General features: G+C 43.6%; 1 protein-coding gene across 1 annotated transcript in view; it reads right to left on the bottom strand.

The window, feature by feature from the left end:
- RORA (RAR related orphan receptor A) overlaps positions 1-21,447 on the bottom strand; it is a 722,505-nt gene that overhangs the window by 653,360 nt on the left and 47,698 nt on the right. The window lies entirely within an intron of this gene.

The raw sequence follows: 21,447 nt of genomic DNA, 5'->3' as shown, positions 1-21,447 counted from the left end.
CACACTGCACTTTAAACGTGCAATGGCAACAAGGTGTACATTATGCATGTTTTACCTGCTTGGGCAGCTGTCCATAAACAGGGACCAGCAATTACCAAATTCATTTTGCGACATTCCCTTTTCTGGTGTCGATGAAAAAGCAGTTGTTCAAGCAGGAATACATCGTGTGTTCAGGGAGAAATTTCATTTTGTGAGGATCTGAAGATACACCCAAATGATAGAAGACACAATTCCTATGTAATTTGGGGGTTGGGGATGGGAAACGAAAGGATCATGTAAGGAATTCTGAGATAATGATTTGTTCTATCCCTTCTCTGTCCTCACCAGCTGCAGGCCCTCATTTTTCTTATTTATGAAATGGAGACACTAATATGTACCTACATCAGAAGGTTGTTGGGAAGCATCTTTTGTAAAAATGTCAAAGGGTTATATAAACTTGAAGCATCACCTCTACTGTTACTGACAGAGATCACTAATCCAACAAGAGACAAGGAGGAGTTCAAGCAAAAAGCAATCGCAAAGTAAAAAACCTGCCTCCAATTAGCAATGCCAGGAAAAGCTGTTCCTCATTTATAGACATTAGCTTGTTAGGTCTCTAGCCTTAGGTAACATATGTAAAGTAACTATGAGGTGAGAAAGATAACTTTCATAATTTACAAGTTCATGTTACATTACATATTTTTTCACAGCATTGTTGTTTTAACGCTGAACCACATTTCACACTATAGTATCTTACAGAGCTTTAATATTCAGTAAATAAGTTTGTTCTTAGTACTTCAAATAAATGTAAAAAAAAAAAAAAAACCCTGCAAAAAAACAGCGTTCTACAAATGCTGAGAAAGGCACACTAGAGAGAATGGAGTAAGGCCTCATGCTTGGTCCATTGCTGGTGCTCAGGACGTGCTTGATGAATAAATGGATGAATGAGGGCACTGCACGGCCGATAAGAAACACAGGAGCAAGTGGAGAATTTCAGAACTGCATGCTATTTTAGAGCTATCATAATTGATCATAGCGAAGACAGAATTCTGAGTGGGAACTCTTTAGGGGGTTATGAAGAGAGCCGTCTTCATAAATGAGGACATAAAAGTCAGTTAGACAAAGGGAATTATTTTTTCACTGAGGGCCAACCAATACAATGATTTGTTCCATTAATGAATATTTCCATTGGAAATCTGGGGAGGATGTTTCTGGGAGGTATAGCAATCTAACAAGCCACTTTACACTGGGGAGGAGCATAGATCTGCTTTGAACCAAGTCACCAGAAAAAGCCATTGCATTCCAAAGATTCACCAGGGTATCAATTTTGCTACATTTGGGGGGGGGGGGTGGCACACAAGCGGGGGTCAACTTGTAAAACTGGACAAAGAGGAGTTGCTCTGGCTGAAGCAGGAGAGTAGATGCTAGGGATGCCATATGAACCCACACCCTCCCAGGCCCTATGTGGCTCCAAGGAACAGGGAATCCACAAGACCCATTGTTATCTTTCTGAATTTCTCCTACCAATTTAGAGTGACATGGGGCAGGCAGAATTTCATGGGACTTGGGCAGCATGGTGTAATAGAAGAAAAATACCAAATTTTGTATTTGACAGACCTGGTTCAAAAGCTGGGTCTGCCATTTTCCAGCCAGGTTAACCCGGGCAAGTGCAAAACCTCTCTGAGCTCAGTCTGTCTTCTGTGAAATAAGGACACATAGTATTTATCTCAGAGATTGGTTTTGAGACCTTTATGAGATAATGTATATGCATCCACATAGCACATGCTCCATGAATGTCCACTGTCACCCTTCCTGTCCTCTCTTTATGTTTCATGGTTTTCATTCTTTCAGCTCTACTATTGGGCTTGGTCACACATAAGTGCAAAAATACTATCTTCCAAATTAGTCTTTATGTATTATTTGAATCTTTAAACATTAAGCATCTTAGAATGTGGCTGCAATACAACATTTGAATATGCTAATTAAATGTCATTTCTTCTCACAACCAATATGAACTTCAAATGTGTTAATCCAAAGACATTCGTCTATCTACTAAGGCCACTTCACAAGAAAGAGTTCCTGGAGTCTAAATAAAAACACAGTGATCAACTGTGGCAACCGTTATATTCTAGTATAACCAGTATGGATTGTATATGCAGCCAGTGAAAATCATTATTTTGAACTATTTTTAATCATATAGGAAATGCAAACACTATAATGTTTCATGCAAAAAGCAGAATACACAAATAGAGAATGCATACCAGTGCTCATTACTAGGACTTTTTACTGTTATGTCCCAACATGAGCATATGATTTGCCCATAATCAGAAAAAATTAAGGATGGCTTTAATAAATGCTTCACGGTATAGTAATGACAGGCTTCCATGAACTTCATGGAGTTTGCTCTGAAAGAGCTAGTATAGTAGTTGACTCCTATCACATGTACACATTTACACGTGCCCTGGGTCATCAACAGCCCTACAGGCCTAAGTGTGTAGAAGCCATCTGGTTAAGTCCTCAGTTCTAGGTCATTATGGTGGTAATAGCTTTCAACAGCTGATTTTGCTCTTTAACCATTAAATGAAAAAAAAAAATTTAGAGCTAAAAAAGAAACCTTGGCAAGTGAGTATTTTTACAGAAACCAGTCTTGGCAAAAATCCTGTCAGGACCCATACAGTAGCCACAGAGGGTGAAATGTTCATCAAGGAGATGCTGCCAATGGGGGCATTTCTGGTGCTCCAACTCCTAAGGATCTTCCACACTAGGCTTATGTGGCAAGGTCTTGGGAAAGAATCCACTGTAAGAAAAGAAGCAAGACAAAAATCAAGTCATGGCTCTTCTATTCCTGACATTCCCAAGTGTTTATGAATTAACAGATTTCCAGAGTTGGCTCACCTAGACCAGGTGCTTTTTTTATGGCTTAACAAAGAGGTCTAAGCTGAAGGTTCTTCAACCTAACACCAGAACCAAGCCCACTATTACTGAGGAATATGAGAGGACACAGAATGGTCTCATGCTTCATTTAGTGACGTCAGAACAGGTCTTCCAAACTATGTGACTCACTGCACCCATCAGAACAGCTAAGGTGCACAGACTCAATATATGTTGGATGTTAAGTCAATGAATGAATGAAATGCCAATGGCTCCAAGTAGCTAGAGAAACACATTCAGCATGGTTACACATCATTTCCTCCCATGTAGTTCAGTGTTTTTTTCAAAATTCTACTTACTGTTTTCCAACTACCTATTCCTCCATTTATTTGCATGTATAATGGTATTTATCTGTTGCTTCAGTATCAGTATAGCAAAGCATGGAAGGCTATCTAGGAATTAAACAGTCAAGTGTCCTGGGGCCTGAAGGACAAAGGATGGGGATTAGTGTTCCCGTACACACCCTTTGGTCAGGTAAGTCAGAGACTGTAAGCCAGTGCCATGACAGGGTAAGCCACCTATGCCTATCTGTCCAGAGACAAGTCAGCATTCCAAAACCCCAAAACAGCAGGACATGCAGAAGGCTGTATAATCTGATGATAGACAAGGAAAGAAAACAGCACCAGCCACCAATATATAGACACGGGCCCAATCTTCAAGTAAGAGCAACTCATGCTTTGTACTTCCTACTGGAGTAAACGGGACGCTCAAGGAACAGACACAAGGAAACGGAGACCAAATGTGTGGAGACTGGGGTACACAGGTAAGACATAAAAACAATGGTAGCTGGTTAGGAACTACAGGAATCCTAGCTATTCATGTGCCCACAGCTCATCTCAAAACATCCCAGGGGCACCTGGGTGGCTCAGTCAGTTAAGCCTCTGACTCTAGATTTCAGCTCAGGTCATGATCTTATGGTTTGTGAGTCCAGGACCCGCATCGGGCTTTGTGCTGACAGCCTAAGCCTGTTTGGGATCTTCTCCCTCCCTCCCGCCCTCTCAAAATAAATACACTTTAAAAAAAAAAAAAAAAAAAAATCCCACAGCTAGCCTACCACCACACATTCTTGGAGGGCCTTTGATATGCAAAGGATTGCAATGAGCTCCTTCAAGACTGTTTCTTTCCAAAAAGGGGCTGTTAACCCAGTGATTCACATGGAGAAATTTAAAGCAAGGCTGAAAGAAAATGACTTGCCTAAGGAGACAGAGACTAACTCGATCCAAATGTGTAGCATTAGAAGGTAGGCTCAAATCAACTGCTACATAATTCAAGTACATAGGTACCAAAATAAGCCAAAAAACAAACAAACACAAACAGGAAAAAAAAAAAAAAAAAACCCTTAGAACTGGAGATCTCATCTCTCAAGGGAGGGCAGATGTCTCTATCACTGGAACAGCGAATACACTGGCCAGATGGCTCAGTGACCTTTGTCAGATCAAAAACATGTGGGAAATAACATTCTTCAATTTAACTCCTACATTAACATGTGGGTTTTCTTCTGGCTAAGTAGAAGATCTCCTCAGCACCTGAAACATTGTCCCCATATTTGTTGTCTTTCTGTAGTCTCCAAACCCCAAAATTGCCAGAGCTGCTGGCAGGCTGCTAATTTTCTTATGTGGTAAAGCCTCCCTACTTCAGACTTATTAGGTAGTAAGGGGGTGGAGGATCAGCAGATTACCAGAAAGTAAGTTTGCTTTTTCCTGAACCATCAGGTGTCACTCTTCTTACCAGGAAAAACACAAACCATCTAATACAACCTTGCCTTGCAGAGGTCCTGCTTGAATGGAAAGGGAGAAGGCTTTGTAATTAGCACATCATTTTGCATGCTCTTCCATATCCCGCTCACACTCTACCCCTGAGCACTGCTCCGGAGGGCCCTTTCCTCTTGAGCAGAGCTAGTGACACTTGGCTCTACCTCTGACACAGTTATCACCAGTTCTGCATCAGTAAAGCCTCAATTCACACTTTTTTTTTTTTTTTTCCCCTGTACCAGATCTGCAGATTATATAGAGGTTTCCTGTTAAGGGCTAAAGAGATCTGGAAGCTGAAAGACCGTTTCTGAAAAAATGAGCTGAGCGGTATGGAGGTCTAAAAGAAAAATAGCCCATGTTGCAGGTAATTATTGAGCGCTTTCCAAAGGAGCGGCACAAAACCCTGAGTGCCCATCAATACTAAAGACTACCGAGCTTATTGTAGAGCAGAGAATCTTTTCCAAGACAAAAGAGTCCTGCCCCAAGTCACCCTACACTCTGTACTATCTCCACCGACTCCCACTGCCCTTCACAGCCCCCTGCAGCTCCCACTGAGAGGTAGGCTTCCCATTTCTCTTCCCAGGCCCTCCTCACAAAGCCCAAGAAGGAGCTGTGACTGTGAACACCCCATCTGTGAGTTGAAGAAAGCCCCATTTCCTGCTTTTTGTCATCGTGCTGCTTCAGCCTAGAGGGTGGCATCCCCTTGTCAACACCATACCAGGCATCCAGGGACAGCATCCAGCTTCTAATGAGGAAAAGGTCTTCAACTGCAAATGGAGTGTGGATGGAACTCCGATGGTCATCCTTTGGGGTTGTTTCTTGCTGGAGTTATAGCGCCATGTTCTCAACAGGTCAAAACCCACGCTGTGTATCCAGGTCTACTCTTATTCTCGAAGCACTTCTGTGATTTTATAGCTGCTACTGCTCTGAGTCCAGAACTTGGTCTCATTCTTTCTTTTGATCCAATGTTTTTATCCTAAACTTAGGGTGGGGTTTTCAAATTCTTTTCCTCAAGAACTTTTGCCCAGAAGAAATCCTATTCCAAACTCCAATATGTAAAATAGACTAAAGGCAGGCTACCTGCTTACAGAGTACAGATGGGGCGGGAATCCCATCACCAGCACCGACCCTGGAGAACCCTAGGGTTCCATGGATCACTAAGATCCCTGAGAGTGCAAACACATGATTAAGACTTGGAGAAGCTGGGGGAGGGGGTGGCGCACAGAATTCAGAAAGGGGCCATCAATATTCCATCTGAACATGGAAGCTGAGCGTCTTTAACCAATTCTTAATTGTATAGGGCAGGCAGAAACATTCAACTCCTAGGCCTGCCATACAAAAATTAAAACTACTGCTTAACCCAGGCACTTGGAGATAGCTCACTTAATCCCCACAACGGCTCTCTGCTTTATAGATTTTCCTCTTAGAGATGGAGAATGTCAAGCCCAGAAAGGGTAAGTAACTTGTTGAAGGTCATAGAGCCCTAAGTGGCAGAACCTTCATTCAAGCCCAAGGCTGGACTCTGAAACCTTTATTCTTCATACATACTGGGCAACCATCAGCTGCAAGCTTTCAAACTCCTCTGTATGAGGATCATTTAAGAGCAGACCCATCAACCCAAGGGGAGAAGATTCTAGGAACTAATAACTGGAGGAGAAATGTAGCAAACCTAAAGACTGGAGGTTTTAGGACAAGCCTTTTGACAACTAATGGCTTAAAAGGTTCTCGAGGACCTTGATGAAAAGAGACAAAGGTGACACTAACACAGTTTTCAGTACCTGCTGAAGTGACCAGTTTCTACTGATTATCTATCATATGTCCAGGCACTAGACAGATGACAGATGAAGACAACCTGGAATGACAGAACAATCGTCCTCTGTCCTCGATCTAACTAGAGCAAAGGGCCAGGGCCAGAGACAGGAGCAGGAACAGACACAGAACGGGAGCAACAACAGTACAGAGGGCAAGGGAGAATAGGGAAGAGTAAGTAAGTAGTAAACCTTCCAGAGCATTTGGACTTTTCCAAGAAATTGTACATCCACTAATAACTATTAGGCCATGTTGCATTTACTCAGTGCTGTTTGAGTGAACCTCACCACACTACTATAGTATAGGAAGGGCTTACATAAAACCGAGCTTTGTGGCTGAGGAACATGTAGCCTCAGAGAGGTCATCTTACCCAAAGTCACAGAGTTAATTAAGGGTAGAGTCAAGTCTACATTCCAGACCTCAGGACTCCTAACACAGTGCTTACCTCACCACACAAAGAGCTCCATGTGTGACACAGAAATCCTGGGTGTTATCCACAGCTACTTTGTCTGCCAAAATCTAACATGGTAATCAAGAATGTTTTCTGTCACTTGTATCTCCATTATCAGATTTATTCCCCTCCATCATCCTTACCAACATTTACCTGTGCCCAAGTATGTTCACATCTTCTAAACCCTCCTGAGAATCCCAGAAAATGAAAAACTATTTGCCAAAAGAGGTCTCAAATTGGCTGTAGGGAGCACCTTTCTCAAAGCGCCCCCCCACACACACACACACGTGCGCACACACATACATGCGCGCACACACACACAGGCACACACACACTCGGCAACATCCCCAACTCTTCTTCCATTCAAAATCCAGTCTTTGTTATAATGACATCTAATCAGGCTGTGGAATCAGCTGAAATGCGGGCTTCCGTAAAAATCACTGCTCATTCGGCACTCAGCAGTTAAGTCTCTTAAATGCCAACCTGGTAGAAATTAAGAAAGTTTTCTTCTTCATTACAAGTCTCAAAGCTATTGAGTGCTCTCCATTTCCAGCTGAACCCAGGTATTTGTGTATTCCAAGAGGATATAAATGTTCTTTCTCTCTCTACTGGATTTTAACAATTTTGAGTTACTCAAAGAAGCAGTGTCCCTATCATTTTAGAGACGTGTAGTTTAACACGAAGACATTCACCTCCTTTTCCAGGTATTTATAAACCTTTAGACATCTTTGGAGACGGAGGTAAGTTGTCATTTTTGGCTTTAATAAGTTACTCTACCAACAGGACTCTGAACCAACTAGCCCTACAATTTGGCTGTGAGAGCACAAGGTGGCGATAGTGTGCCACAACCCAGAACAGGCAGGGCTGGGAGCAGGGGACATTCCCCATGCCTCCTGTATCCTAACAAAAACCACCCCTTCATCAAAGCCCTCACATAATCCCCTACCACATTTAAGGTGTTACTTTTAGGATAGCATTTCAAAAATCCACTTCTGGATTTGGTTCCTCAATCTGTAGAACTCAGCACCAAGCCTTACACCTGGCATTCTGGATACTCCAAAGAGACGGGACCCACACTCACAATCCCCACTACTTTCCCACAGAGTCCTCCTATTACAGCCACGCCTGGGTCCAGGTTTCCTGCACATACACACAGACACAAAAACAGTCCTAACATTTCCCACTTCTACACATTTGCTCTCGCTCTTGTCAAGTGTTTCCAAGTGCTAGGACAGCCGCCCATCCTTTCAGGCACCAGTAAAGTCCATGGAAATGTTCGCTCAGACAAAACTCCTCCAAAGGGATTTTAAAACCCAGCATTCCATTAGTATTTGTGAATCCATGAAGCGTTGTTCCCTGTAGAAAATTTGTTAACTACAGAATAGCAAAAAGAATTTTAACAAAATACTCCCAGCTTCAATGTTTGGAGGCAGCCACTTGATGGGATTAGGGTGTTTTATCTATTCATCTCCATATTTTAAGGTTAAGTGTTAATAATGAGAACTGGGTCACATAACCTGCTTTATCCACTTAGCTGTATCTCTTGAACATCTTTCCATGTCATTAAAAAACACATGAGGCGTGTTAGGATTCCTTCCCCCCAGGAGGCAATGCAGTGGGGTGGAAGGCACGCTGGGCTTGAAACCAAAACACGGAGTTTCAGTGCTGGTTTTGACGTGTACGTGCTGTGTTTGGGCAAGTTCTTTAACCTCTCTGAGCCTCATTCTACATGACAACGCAGTGTTTACCTCCCAGTCTCTGGCTGCCTAAAGGAGAGAATTCACTTGAGTATGTCTACCATGGAACCTGCCTCACAGGGACCCTCAATCATTAGTCATTTCTTTTCCTTTCCACCTTCATCAGCGTGATTTCTTCATGCTTTCAACCTCCACTACTCTTCACGTGTCCCTGGGACTGTATCCCTCCTGGTTCTTACCTTAGAAGAATTTCTGAAAATGCTGTATTCTTCCTACCAGGGCAGAAGACAACCTGTGAAGGTGGGGCTGCCTAGACTCCTCCAACCGGCCCCTGGAGCCCCTGGCACAATGCTGGTCCCTGCACTGGGCCTTCTTTTGCCTTAAACATTGCCATTCTAGGCCCTTCCCTCTTGCATCTCTGTAGATACCTTCAAAGACAGTCTGGGCTTCTCTGGGGCCTTGCTTTGACTTTGATATTAAAATATTCAGTCTGGAGCTCGGCTCTTTGGGGTCCTGACAATGCCTCTGTGCCTGGCATCCTCCCCAACCCCCCCACCCCAGCAGCTTCTTTCTCGGCCTCTTTCTGCAGCCTCTTCTCCAGACTCCTGGTCTGTCTGCTCCCAGAGGGCAGACTTACTAAGAGAGAGAGGAAAAACAACATCTCCTCTCTGCCCCTCTCCTCCACCAACAAACGAACAACACACTTCAGGGGGATAGCTAAACCACTCTGAGGCTTTCTTCAGCCTTACAAGGCTTCCTTGGCCTCAGTGTTTCTCAGCTGTTGTTTTCTCCACCCCATTTTCATGAAAAAGCACTTTCTTTTTTGGCTCTTTCTCAATCAGCTGATGGATCTGTATTGGATGTTAAAACCACTTCCTGTTTTTCCCTCAACACCACCTCCAGAAACTGCCTTCTTTACCAAATGCCTTAGAAGAGAGTAAACAGCTCACATTAAGAGTACAGTACAGAAAAATTCACCTGATTTCATCACCAAGTTCAGTCGGATGTGAACCTTTATGCCAACTCTGCTAGGACAGTGTAACAGAAAAGAAAGTCCAGAAGGCAGTGTTCCAAGCAAGACACCTACTCCTGTAAAGGTGCTGAGTATCACACGAGCTCCCAAGTCTGGGCTCCGGAGCCAGATTTGGGCACAATTCCCCCTCATACTGCTTCGAAGCTGAGGGACCTGTGGGAGTTACTCTGGTCTTTCCGAAGGCCAGTTCCCCCACGGGACCCACACGGGGACAGTAAGAGACCTCCTATACCACTTTCGGATGGCACCAAAACAGATCACCACAAACTTAGCGGCTTAAATCAATACAAAAGTATTACTTACGGTTCTGGAAGCCCTCAAATCAAGGCGTCGGTCGGCAGGCTATGCTCCTTCCGGCGGCTCTGAAGAAAATTCACCTTCTTCCCTTTTCCAGTTTTGCAAGATCACCTGCAGTCCATGGCTCACGGCCCTTCCTCCTGTTCTCAAAGCCAGTGGTATAGCACCTTCAAACTCCTCACTCACACGCTTCACCGCACACCCCCCTCCCCGTTTCTGGCTGCCTCCACCATGATATCTCCCTGCTACCGCTTACAGGCCTCCTTCTTACAAGGTCCTTGTTACCTGGGGCCCACCCAGATCTTCTAGGATAATCCCCCATCTCAACCTTAATTTACCACATCTGGAAGTAACGTAGTCACAGGTTCTGAGGATTAGGGTGTAATCATCCTGACAGGGCATAATATTGCCTACCAGGCTTCTCTCACAGGATTGTTGGGAAAGTATACGAAGAGTACGTGGATAGTCATCAGAACAGTGCCCGGCATGCTGAACGTGCTCAAAAGACGTCAGCCATGATGATAGCAGTATCCCAATACTAGCACTGGCAGCAGTGAGAAACCGATGTTAATGCTGACTGAGGAAAGTGAAGTCATGTGGTTCAAATTTTAACGGGAACAAAGGGAAGTATCACTGGAGCTAGATAATGCCCAGAGACATCCTTCATAGTTTTATATCCTCAGTATCTTCAGCAACAAAAGCGAATGGGGCACCGGCCACTTTTCATTCCTCACAGTAAAACGTAATGTTATTCGCTTGGTTCAGGCAGCTAGTGACAAACAAAGGCAGGATCTGAACCTTCTTTTGTCCGGCTCAAGAGCCTATCTTCCTTCCAGGCACCAGGACACGGCAATGTACCGGCTCCTATGCACCGCAACCTTCAGAACTATACCAGGCCTGCCCCGCTGTCAGCCGGCACACTCTCTCAGGGCAGAAAGCGGGTCTGTGCCTCTTTTTTGTCCTTCACAGCCCTACACCCATCAGCGGGCACACAGGAGGTAGGCCACGACGCCTTTGTTATTTTGCGAGGAACCGGAGAGCCCAATGAGATCGGTAAGTGCCTCTCAACCCTAAGTAAGCATCAGAACCACCTGCGGGCCCCACAGCTCGGGTCCCAGGCCCCACCCCTAGACTTCTGGAGGCGTGAATCTGCATTTCAAGGAAACACCCAGGTGTCGCTGCGGCTGCCAGTCCGGCCACACTTTGAGAATCGTTGTTCTGGAGTGATCTGGAGGGAACTTCATTGGAAGAGAACACATTGCTCAGATGTGTGGTATCAGAGCTCACTGATCCCCACCCCACCCTTCCCACTTGATGATTTCCACAGAGCTGCTAGGGCCATTTGACTGATACTATCCAGCGGGGCGGAGGTGGGAGGGGACTTCTTCAAAGAACCTACAACACCCTGCTCACTTTCCCCCACTGCTCCTCCTGACGGCCTTCAGCGGCAGCCTCAGCTTTATCGCATCTTCGGAAGAGAGGTCTGGATCACCTGCCCTTCCAGTCCCTGCAGCTGGGCCAAACAATGAGAAACAACACAAGACCCCAAACATCACCTTTGGAAATGAGGTAGTGGGGACGAGAAAGCAATTCTTTACAAGGGCAAAGGTTCTTCGGGCCGTCAGTCCTTTGCGCCTGACCCACAGCTCAAAGCCACGAGCCTGACCGGGGTTGAAGGAATTCGGGAGGCAAGTGTGCAACCGTGTTCCGCGGGTGTTCTTTAGCTATGACCCCATAGGCTGAAGGGCACGCATATTAGCATATTTTGGAACAGCTGTTGATGAAGATTTTTAAGTTTTGCTCAGGGGACTGGTTGTAATGAGGAGAATTTTATGAGAACAATACATATTGTAGACATCTGAATATATTTCCATGAGAAAATAAGGGTGAAGGAAACAAAAAGATAGTATAGTGTTCTTCCACAGCAGATGAATATTTAATATGCTAGGGCTTATCTTTAAGAGAAAAAAAAATACCCTTTGGAATTTTACATGCTTCCTACGATTGCAATCCATATACGAAATGACAAACACCACAGCCGCTGGTATAAATACCATGTATTTCGTTATTCCCTTATTACAGCTGCACAAAGACCAGCTGTTACATGAAGTATCACGAAAACATAAATTACTGGTTATAAACAGTGTATTTAAAGCAAGAGGCCATCCAAACCCGGCAGGTCTAACATAGGCCGCCTAGGACAAGTCTGAGGAGTGGATGGGACAGGCAGGGCAGCCCGGGCAGGGTACACAGATGGCAGGACAGCAGCCAACAGAAGCCACAAGAGGGTTAAAAGGGGGATGAGGTGGAGGCCTCAGGGGCCCCGAGGAACAATTCTACTTTAAGTTGACCCTTGCCACCCCAAGAGGGACCGATTCACAGATTGCTTATCACCACTATTTTTAACTTCTTGGCAGGGTAACACAGCGCGATGGGAAAATCGCCCAAAGTAAATACACACTCTCATTGGATTCTTCTCCTGGCAAGTAGTTTTCTATTATTTTCCATTAGAACCACTTCCAGGATAAATCACGCTCCAGAGGCAGAGCTTAAGCGCGAGGGTCCTCCGAGGACCATCTATCCTAGACTAGGGGAGCTAAGGAAAGGCATGTCTGCTCTCTGCTCTAGATGCCGTGGCCCAAATAAGCCCTTTGAGGAGCTTTCCAAACTTTTCACTTGTGAGTCTCCTTTATTGTTATTATTACTCCCCTGAGTTTTGCTCCCAAACAAAATTACACATAGTGATATATAATTATTTTTCCATGAGACAGCTTAATAAGAATAGCATCTTTTGAGCATTTTCTGCATGTCAGGCATCATGCATGCATTCTCTCATGGAATCCTCCCCACACCCCCATGAGCTGGGTACTAGGAGTATCCCCATTTTACGCTCGGGGAAACAAGATCACACATGTGAAGTACCTTGAGATCTTAGGGTTGGAAGGCCATGAAATAAATTGAAGAACTCAGATCTGTCTCCAAAATCTGTGCTTTTAACCAGTGCACGGTGCTACCTCACCTTATCCACGTTACCACACTGTGTTAATACAGTTCCACACCAAAAAAAAGGACTAAACTAGTTACAAATTTGTGAAGGATAGAAAACTGCCTAACTTGCATTGAATTTTTAGAAACACTTAAAATAGCTTGAAGAGACCCATTAAAGTCTTCATGGACCCCAAGCTATCCTTGACCTCACATTAGGAACCAGTGACCTAGAACCACCCAGATATCATTTGCAATGTGAATCTTCTAGGTCCGCACAAAAAGAGCTAGTTAAAAATATTATCAGATGCCAATGGGATACAAAGTCAAACACAGTCAAAACTCTGAATGATATTCAAGGCTCTTCTTAAACTGGCCCTCCCCATCTCTTCAAATCCATCGTTCAGAAGTGCATTATTCACACTGAGTCTGAGTCAATAGGTGAGAAGCCAGGGAATCTGAAGTTTTAGCAAGCTCCCCAGGAGATCTGTACTGGCAGGTGAGACTGAAAAACATTTCCATCCTGATCATGGCCATTCACAGACATGGTAACTCTGATCTCCCAGGGCAGCTCACCGTTTACTAGGCACACTACCTACTCTACCTACTTATGAGCTTCACACTTTGCCCATGACTATTCCCCCAGAGAGCAAGGTACAGCTCACCCTTTCCCCCAGGCCCAGCTCAAAGGCCTCTCCTCTGGGAAACCTTGCCTGCTGTCTCCTGTTAGAATTTGTCATGTCCCAGCCGCCCTCAGAGGACCCTACTTACATTCTGCCTTCTCTTATGATGAGCTCTCAGTCCAACCCAGTAGATAGTAAGGCTCTTTAAGAATAGGACTCCGGGAGGGTGGGCATCTGGGTGGTTCAGTTTGTTAAGCATCCAACTCTTGGTTTCAGCTCAGGTCATGATCTCATGGTTCGTGGGTTTGAGCCCCACGGAGAGCTCTGAGTCGAGCTTTGCACCTGGCTCAAAGCCTACTTGAGACTCTTTCACTCCATCTCGGCTCCTTCCTCGCTCGCTCGCACACACACGTGTACACGCAAACACACATGCTCTCTTCAAAATAAATAAACAAACATGAAAAAAAAAGAATAGAACTGATGCATACTGACATCGCTCCCTTGCTCTTAACACAGGCAGTGGCCATACAAGGCTCTTAATAAGGATTAGCAGGTCTAATTGCCACTGGAGACCAGGAGTTGCTACTGTACTGGAAACAGACTTCTCCCCTCACTGGCTGGAAGGAGGAAAGGGGAGGAAAAGGAGAGGGGCTCATAGAGCAATTAAACAAAGGGAAACAAAGACCCAGAACTAATAACACACAGATGATTCTTAGGAACCAGTATTTGACCGTGATCAAAACTTTCTGTAATAAACTCTGACATAGAGTTCTAATACTTGCGTCTGTCATCATTATCAACCAACTTCAATCACACCAGAGATGGAATGATGGTCTCCTGTGCCCAACAGCACCTTCCCAGACCCAGGTAAGCTTCAGCCACCCAACTCCACATTTTCAACTTGCATCTATTCCCTGGGGGGAGCAGAATTTTACTGATTAATAGCCAATGTTTATTGACGACCTCCTATTCCAGGCACTGAGGCCTCTATTTTTAAGCATAATATCTAATCCTCACAGAAGCCCCCTGAGGTATTATTACTGCCATTTTCTAGATGACAAAACTGAGCCCAGAGAGGTTAAATAACTTGCCCACAGTGACTCAGTTAGCAACGCTGGAATTTGAGCTCAAATGGGCCTGACTGCAAAGCCCATGTTTTTAACTACTCTACTAATTTTTTTTTTAATTTTTTTATTACTTTTTTTTTTGAGAGTCAGAGAGAGACAGAGCACGAGTGGGGGAGAGGCAGAGAGAGAGGGAGACACAGAATCCGAAGCAGGCTCCAGGCTCTGAGCTGTCAGCACAGAGCCCAACACGGGGCTCGAACCCATGAACCATGAGATCATGACCTGAGCCGAAGTCTTGTGTTCAACTGACTGAGCCACCCAGGGGCCCCTCTACTGATTTTTAAGATAAGAATATCCTTAACGATTTTACAGAGTATAAACAATGACATCAACATACCAGTGTTAGAAGGAAAGACTCTGGGTCCGTGCTATGGCTGGCAAGAAAATACTCTTTCAGAGGACATAGCTTAATTATGTGAGTGCACACTTGCCAAGAGCACAGAGCTCATCAGGCAAAAGCTGGAGCCGGCCTCAGGGAGCACTTCTAACTGAAGGCATCACTGGGGCCACGCCATCAGCCCTGAGAACGCTGGGCTCATGGGAATCTGGCACCCAGGCCTCAGTGAGCACAGGTACCTACCTACCTTGCCAGCACAGCATCTCACTGTGCTTCACAAGACAGAAGAACTGGAGAGACTCAGGATACCGCTAGTCTCGTTCTCTCATTTTAAACACGGGGAAACCGAGGGCACCTGGGTGGCTCAGTGGGTTGAGCACCTGACTTCAGCTCAGGTCATGATCTCACGGTTCATGAGTTTGAGCCCTGCGTCAGGCTCTGTGCCAACAGCTCAGAGCCTGGAGCCTGCCTCAGATTCTGTGTCTCCCTCCCCTGCTCACGCTCTGTCTCTCTGTCAAAAATAAATACCTTTTAAAAATTTTTTAAAAATCATGGGGAAACTGAGGCCCACGAAGGTAAGTGTTCACCCAGGTCACAGAGTCGATGAGCCACTAAGTGGGGGGGCTCAAACTTATGTTTCCTGCTCTGAGTCAGGCTTTTCTTTTTTGCTTACTTTTTCAATCAAAAAGAAAATAGGATCACTGTAGCAGTAAAACGAGGGCTTACATAAAGAAAAATAATGCTCTTCCTGTCTCACTCTGACTGAAGGCTTCTTCTGCCTTCCAGAGATCACCAATGTCAATGGTTCAGTTTGTATAAGTCGTACATCATCACACCATTTACTAAACTCATACACACACACACACACACACACACACACATTCTTTCATTAACAAAAATGGAATAAACACACACACTCATTTCTAAAACTTTTAGCACTTAACATATGCTGAATCCATTCCCAGGTCAGTGAGACCCAACACCCATAGTCCAGAGGCTATACAATGTACTCCAACGTTCTCTTACTGGTGGACTGTGGGGCTTGCCCTCTGCTACCACCCTACTTTCATTTAAGTAATGAGCTCTGCCAATATTGGGGGGAGGGGCTCTAACTCATTTAGTTTCACTTGGATCAAAATGAAAACCTGGTCTTCTAAATGCAGTGACTAGGGGGATATTTGGTTTTCAGAGAGTAGGTTCCGTTTCCTGGCATATCAGAAGGCCAGCCATTCAAGTAAACCTGTCTGGGAAGATGAAATATTTTTCCCTGCTAATGAAGCACTGTGGGCTTGGGCAAGCTGATATTTCTTCATCTGTACAATGGGAAAATAATAATACTTACCTTATAGATTTGTTCAATTTCATAATTAAAAGAGATAATAAATATAGAGTGGCTAACATGATGTCTGGCACACAACAGCATTCAATAACAATGGCTACTATTATCATTGCTGTTATTGAAATGACGGCTGGCATCCATACACGGTCCAAAGATGTACAAAAGTCTTGATATGAATGTTAATGCTGTGTAAGTCTTGACCTGTTTTTAATGTTACCGGCCTCCAGAATATTTGCCACCCTGCATCTACGGAAAGCCTGTTCCCACAGTTCGGGGTTCGGGGGGCTGGTGAGGAAGAAGGGAACAGGGTTGGTGGGATTTAAGATTTAAGAGACACTTGAGAGATAAATCCCTACAAGACCATTCAGTGCTTATAACCTGCCTTCTGTGAAATGGCAGGGGCTCTGATGTTTACATCTAGAACATTTCAGCATCGGGCAATAATGTTCCTTCTGGCAGAGGAGGGGGATTTGATGCTCCAAGGGAACACAAAGGGACTTCGAGGGAAACGCACTTAGAAAAGCAGGTGAGTGAAAACTTGTGTTTGCAGAAGTCTGTCTTTAAAAATACTGATAGGCTTGGGTCTCTCACCCTACGTCTTCAAATATGTTTATAATTTTTGTGGTCTGCACACTCAGACTCTGTTTTGAAATTGGACTTGTATAAATCACTGGACCATTACTACAGATAGTTGAACCAAAGACTAATTTGTGGTTGCACACATGTTCACAACTATGTGAAAAATACTGCTGTCAGCACCAGGGCCCGCTTTCCATCACATCATTGTTTTTACATCTTAATGGGCTTTTGATTGTTGCAAATCTGAGAGGGAAAGTATGAAGAAATTTCTTAAAAAACAGAAGTAAGGAAAAAAGAGGAAATTGAGAGAAAGAAGGAAGACAGGAAGGGAAAGAGTAAAGGAGGAAAAAAAAAATTTTCCTCCCATTTTCTAATTTGTAGCCTTAGAAGGACTTCCAAGAGCTCCACCGGAAAGAGTGTTTAGAATACTCTGATTCTCTGTTAGTGGTATTAAAAAAAAAAAGAGTAACAGACCTAATACGTGTTCTTCAAAATCCTTTGATTCTAAATCCATTCAACTATAAATCTAGGTTATTACTTCAAAAGCTAGATACATCCTGACTTTCCTAAAGTGACGTAAAATATTCAATCCCAGGCCAAGAAAAACCCCAAACCAACCAACAGAAGTCAAGGAAAATTGAATACAGAGGCTTTCAACTTGAGCTATTCAAGTCCAAGGAAATTAAGTCTTTCATCTTTTCTCCCTCGTTAACTTTTAAAACATTTTAACTACCTTGCCCTAAATATTTCAAAATATAATCCAAGACTGACCAAATTCCATTTTATGAACTAAAGAGTACAGATAAATATATCAATTTTGTCTAGAATTCTCGTACCGGTTTCTTTCATGGATATAGGAAAAATACTGATTGTACTGTGTTCACCGGAATGCCTGCAAAGTATCACTGCAAAAAGCTGTTTTTGGTATTTTGATCAACTTAACTCTAACATAAACTATCATCCCAAAAAACTTCTTAAAGTTAACAGCTTTTCTCTATGAAGAAACTATGAACAATTATGAATTGGTAAAAACAGAAAACAAGCCTTCATATAACTGACAAAAACCAAACAAACTACCAAGATGGGGCACCTGGGTGGCTCAGTCTGTCAAGTGACCAACTTCGGCTCAGGTCATGAGCTTGCAGTTTGTGAGTTCGAACCCCATGCTGGGCTGTGTGCTGATAGTTCAGAGCCTGCAGCCTGCTTCAGATTCTGTGTCTCCCTCTCTCTCTCTGCCCCTCCCCTGCTCACGCTCTGCCTTTCCTTCTCTCTCAAAAATAACCATTAAAAAAGTTAAAAAAAAAAAAAAACTACCAAAAGATATCTGATAAATAGAAACATCACACCAACGACAGAGTCCTTGAATAGCTAACTGTATGAATACATACAATTTCTGAAATATCTTTGGTTGGGATGAAAACATTTTGGTATACCCCATCATTTAGTGTTTTTCCATGACCCTGTCTCATCCACATACTTTTTTCCTTTGGCAGAAGAAAACCTAAACACGTGCAGTCTCTCTTCTTATGTGGATTTAAACCTAAAGAGACACAGTCACATGAAACTTCTGTGGCCTGATCTTTTGGAGCGCAGTGCAGATGGGAGGTCATGGATCTGCAGCTCTGCCTCCCCGGGCTCCCCTCGAGCCATTTCCAGTGTGTGGGCACCTCTGCTCTACAGACGGGAAGGGTGAAGCAGTTCCCGAAAGTGTGGTCCCTGTACCCCTAGGGGTCCCCAAGACTCCTGCAAGGAAATCCATGAGGTCAAAACTATTTTCATAATAATACTTATCATAAGAAGCAGAGTTTTCCAGAGGCTTCAGGACGTGTGGTACGGAGACAGACTGAATGTAGAGGCAGAGTTCAGAATCCAGCTGTCTTCTATTAAGCCAGACATAAAAGGAATTATGTGCAAAAATTAAAAAAAAAAAAAAAAGAATGCTACTCTGGTTTTTGTCTTGGAAAACAGTCATTGTTTTCATTACAATATGTTATTTGTGTTAGAATGAGATGGATTTATTATTACCTTAAGATACATATATTTTAAAACTTTTTCCCCATTTTCAGTTCCACGATGGCAAATATAAGTAAATATAATTTATATAAACAAAAGCCCTTAAAGGTCTTCGATAAATTTTAAGACCTGAGACCAGGGAGTTTGACCACAACGGATTTATTTAGCACAATACCAGACATACTGAGCATAAATGCTCAATATGTATGTGGTGAACTGACTGATTAAAGGGATTCAATGATGACTTTTAACTGTGCAAGAAATGTCAAAGTTCAAATACATGGATATAGCCGGTAAAGACCCTTGGATGGTCACCTTCAGGTCCTCCTGACTCACTTACAACATGATATAAAAAAAGACAGTAAGAACACAAAAGTGGAGGGCCACAATTATTACATTATAGAGGCTAGAAAAGTATGCCTTAAAAACACATAAAGGCAAGTAGAGAGTGGCTGCATGGATATTGGTACAAATGGGTTCGGATTATCAGTAGACCTCCTTTATCCTGGCACCATTTATTTCTAATTTATTTCTTATTTTCAAAGAAACAATATCTTCTCTGAAGGTGAGAATGTCTTCTAAAAAGGGGTCTATAAGAATTACACAGGCCTATGCAACATCCTGCACAGTTCAAGTGCTTAGAACCCTACAAGGTCATGGGGCCATGTGTAAGTTGGGTTCCATGGCCATAGTGTTCATGTGCTCCTCCCAGTTTTCTTCCTGGTAATGTTGTCTTTACCATGTAAAATCTACCTCGGACAGTATTTCCTTCAGAAAGCTTTCTTTGAATTCTTCTTTCCCAGAGGTGGTTAAAAATTTCTTCCTCTGTCTTACCTCTCTATTTTTGTGCGTTTGTCTGTGGCAGCATGTAGTACATGGCTATCGAAATTCTTTATTTTCACTGTACTGCTTCGCAGAACATGAGCACCTCGAAGGTGGAGGGCCCATGCATTGTCTGCCTTTATGTTCCAGTACCCAGTGTAGTGCCAAAATATGGTTAGACCTCTCAAACTTCGTCAGCCATCTAATAGGCATATAGGAGAATTACCAGAATAAAGTAAAATGCAGAAGAGTAATAAGGAAGTGGTGAAATTTCATTTGTTTACAGCCTGGCCAGAAACCCAGCACCTGTATCTTAGTGATGCTGAGTTTGTCTTGCACTATTTGAGAATAAAGAACAGCCCATTTAAAGAGAGCCCTCTCCTAAAAACACATCTCCTGGAAGAATATTTAGCTCTCTTTTCATCCTTCTGAAAGGATACAAATTGCAAATGATACAGGCAAGTACTTGAAATGATAAATCAAACCAAGGTAAAAACTCACAAGGCCGAAAGCAGTACTGAAGTGAAAAACAGTCAACTAGCAGAAAAGGACTGGAGGAGACAGGATTCTAACCATTCCAGTACTTACACAACAGCAAAGAAGGTTGGAAAGTCATGCTCTAAAATCAGTCAGGACTTTGTTGCCATCTTTTAAGTGACATGCCTATCAGCAAAGAACACACATTTTCATAAGCAGAGCCAAGAAAGAATTTGCAATGCCCAGGGTTAGCTTTGGCAAAGACATAGGTAAAGTAGGTCATTTCCATGTTCAGCTTTAAGCATATGGCCATATGGAAGGGATGAACATGTGGCCCACAATCTACTGTGGAAGAGGTAACTACACGCCTCCAAAGAAAGAGGCTATTACAGTAGTACTGGAGTGGAAATTTCAGATTGGGTAGCTACAGGCAATCTAATCTTCTGAAAAGCTACAGAAAGTAAAAGTCTTGAAGCATAAAGAGCTCGTCCATCCTTACAACCATCCAACATAATTGGATGTGTATCCTTTTGTTAGACTTTGAAAATAGCAATTCACTTCTCATTCATTAGTCTGATTTCAAACCACCCTTATCAGATGTCTCAATTATCGGAGACCCCAAGGTTATAGAACACCAAGATGCTCTCCATATTTGTTTTCTTTACTCCATTATAACTCACTTTTTCCTCATTAGAGCTAGAGTCTTAGCCCTGGGGGCAATTTCGCCAGGGGACCACAGAATGTTAGAGCTGAAAGTCACCCCAGGAATTATCTAATATGGCCCCCTCCACTTTAGGAAAACCAAGGCCCAGAGTACTGAAGTTCCTTGCCTGGGGTCACACAGCCAAGGACTGTCAGAAGCAGACAGGGCCCCACATCTTGCTTCCTCCAGTTCAGTGCCGCTTCCACGATACCAAAGCCGAGAAGTATAGATGTTCATTTGGAAAAGTGCATTTGGACAAACTGCTAGCCCTGAGCACCGTTTCCTCCCTACATAAATAAAAGCAATGCTTTCCACCTGCCACCGTCACCCTAGGAACATCCATGGTGTGTGTTGTTTATTTCCTCCAGCCAAAATGTGGGAAGATGAAAGACAGAGCATCACCATGAAGCAGCAATGCTGAGTCTGGAAACAGAGGAGATTGGAGTGAGCCAAGGCACAGATCTGAAAGTGGCCTGTGCTGTAGTCTAAAGAGT

Source organism: Neofelis nebulosa, chromosome 7 (assembly GCF_028018385.1).
Source record: "Neofelis nebulosa isolate mNeoNeb1 chromosome 7, mNeoNeb1.pri, whole genome shotgun sequence".
Classification (NCBI taxonomy): domain Eukaryota; kingdom Metazoa; phylum Chordata; class Mammalia; order Carnivora; family Felidae; genus Neofelis; species Neofelis nebulosa.
Note: the sequence above shows the minus strand (reverse complement) of the source record. Positions and strands in the feature narration are given on the sequence as shown.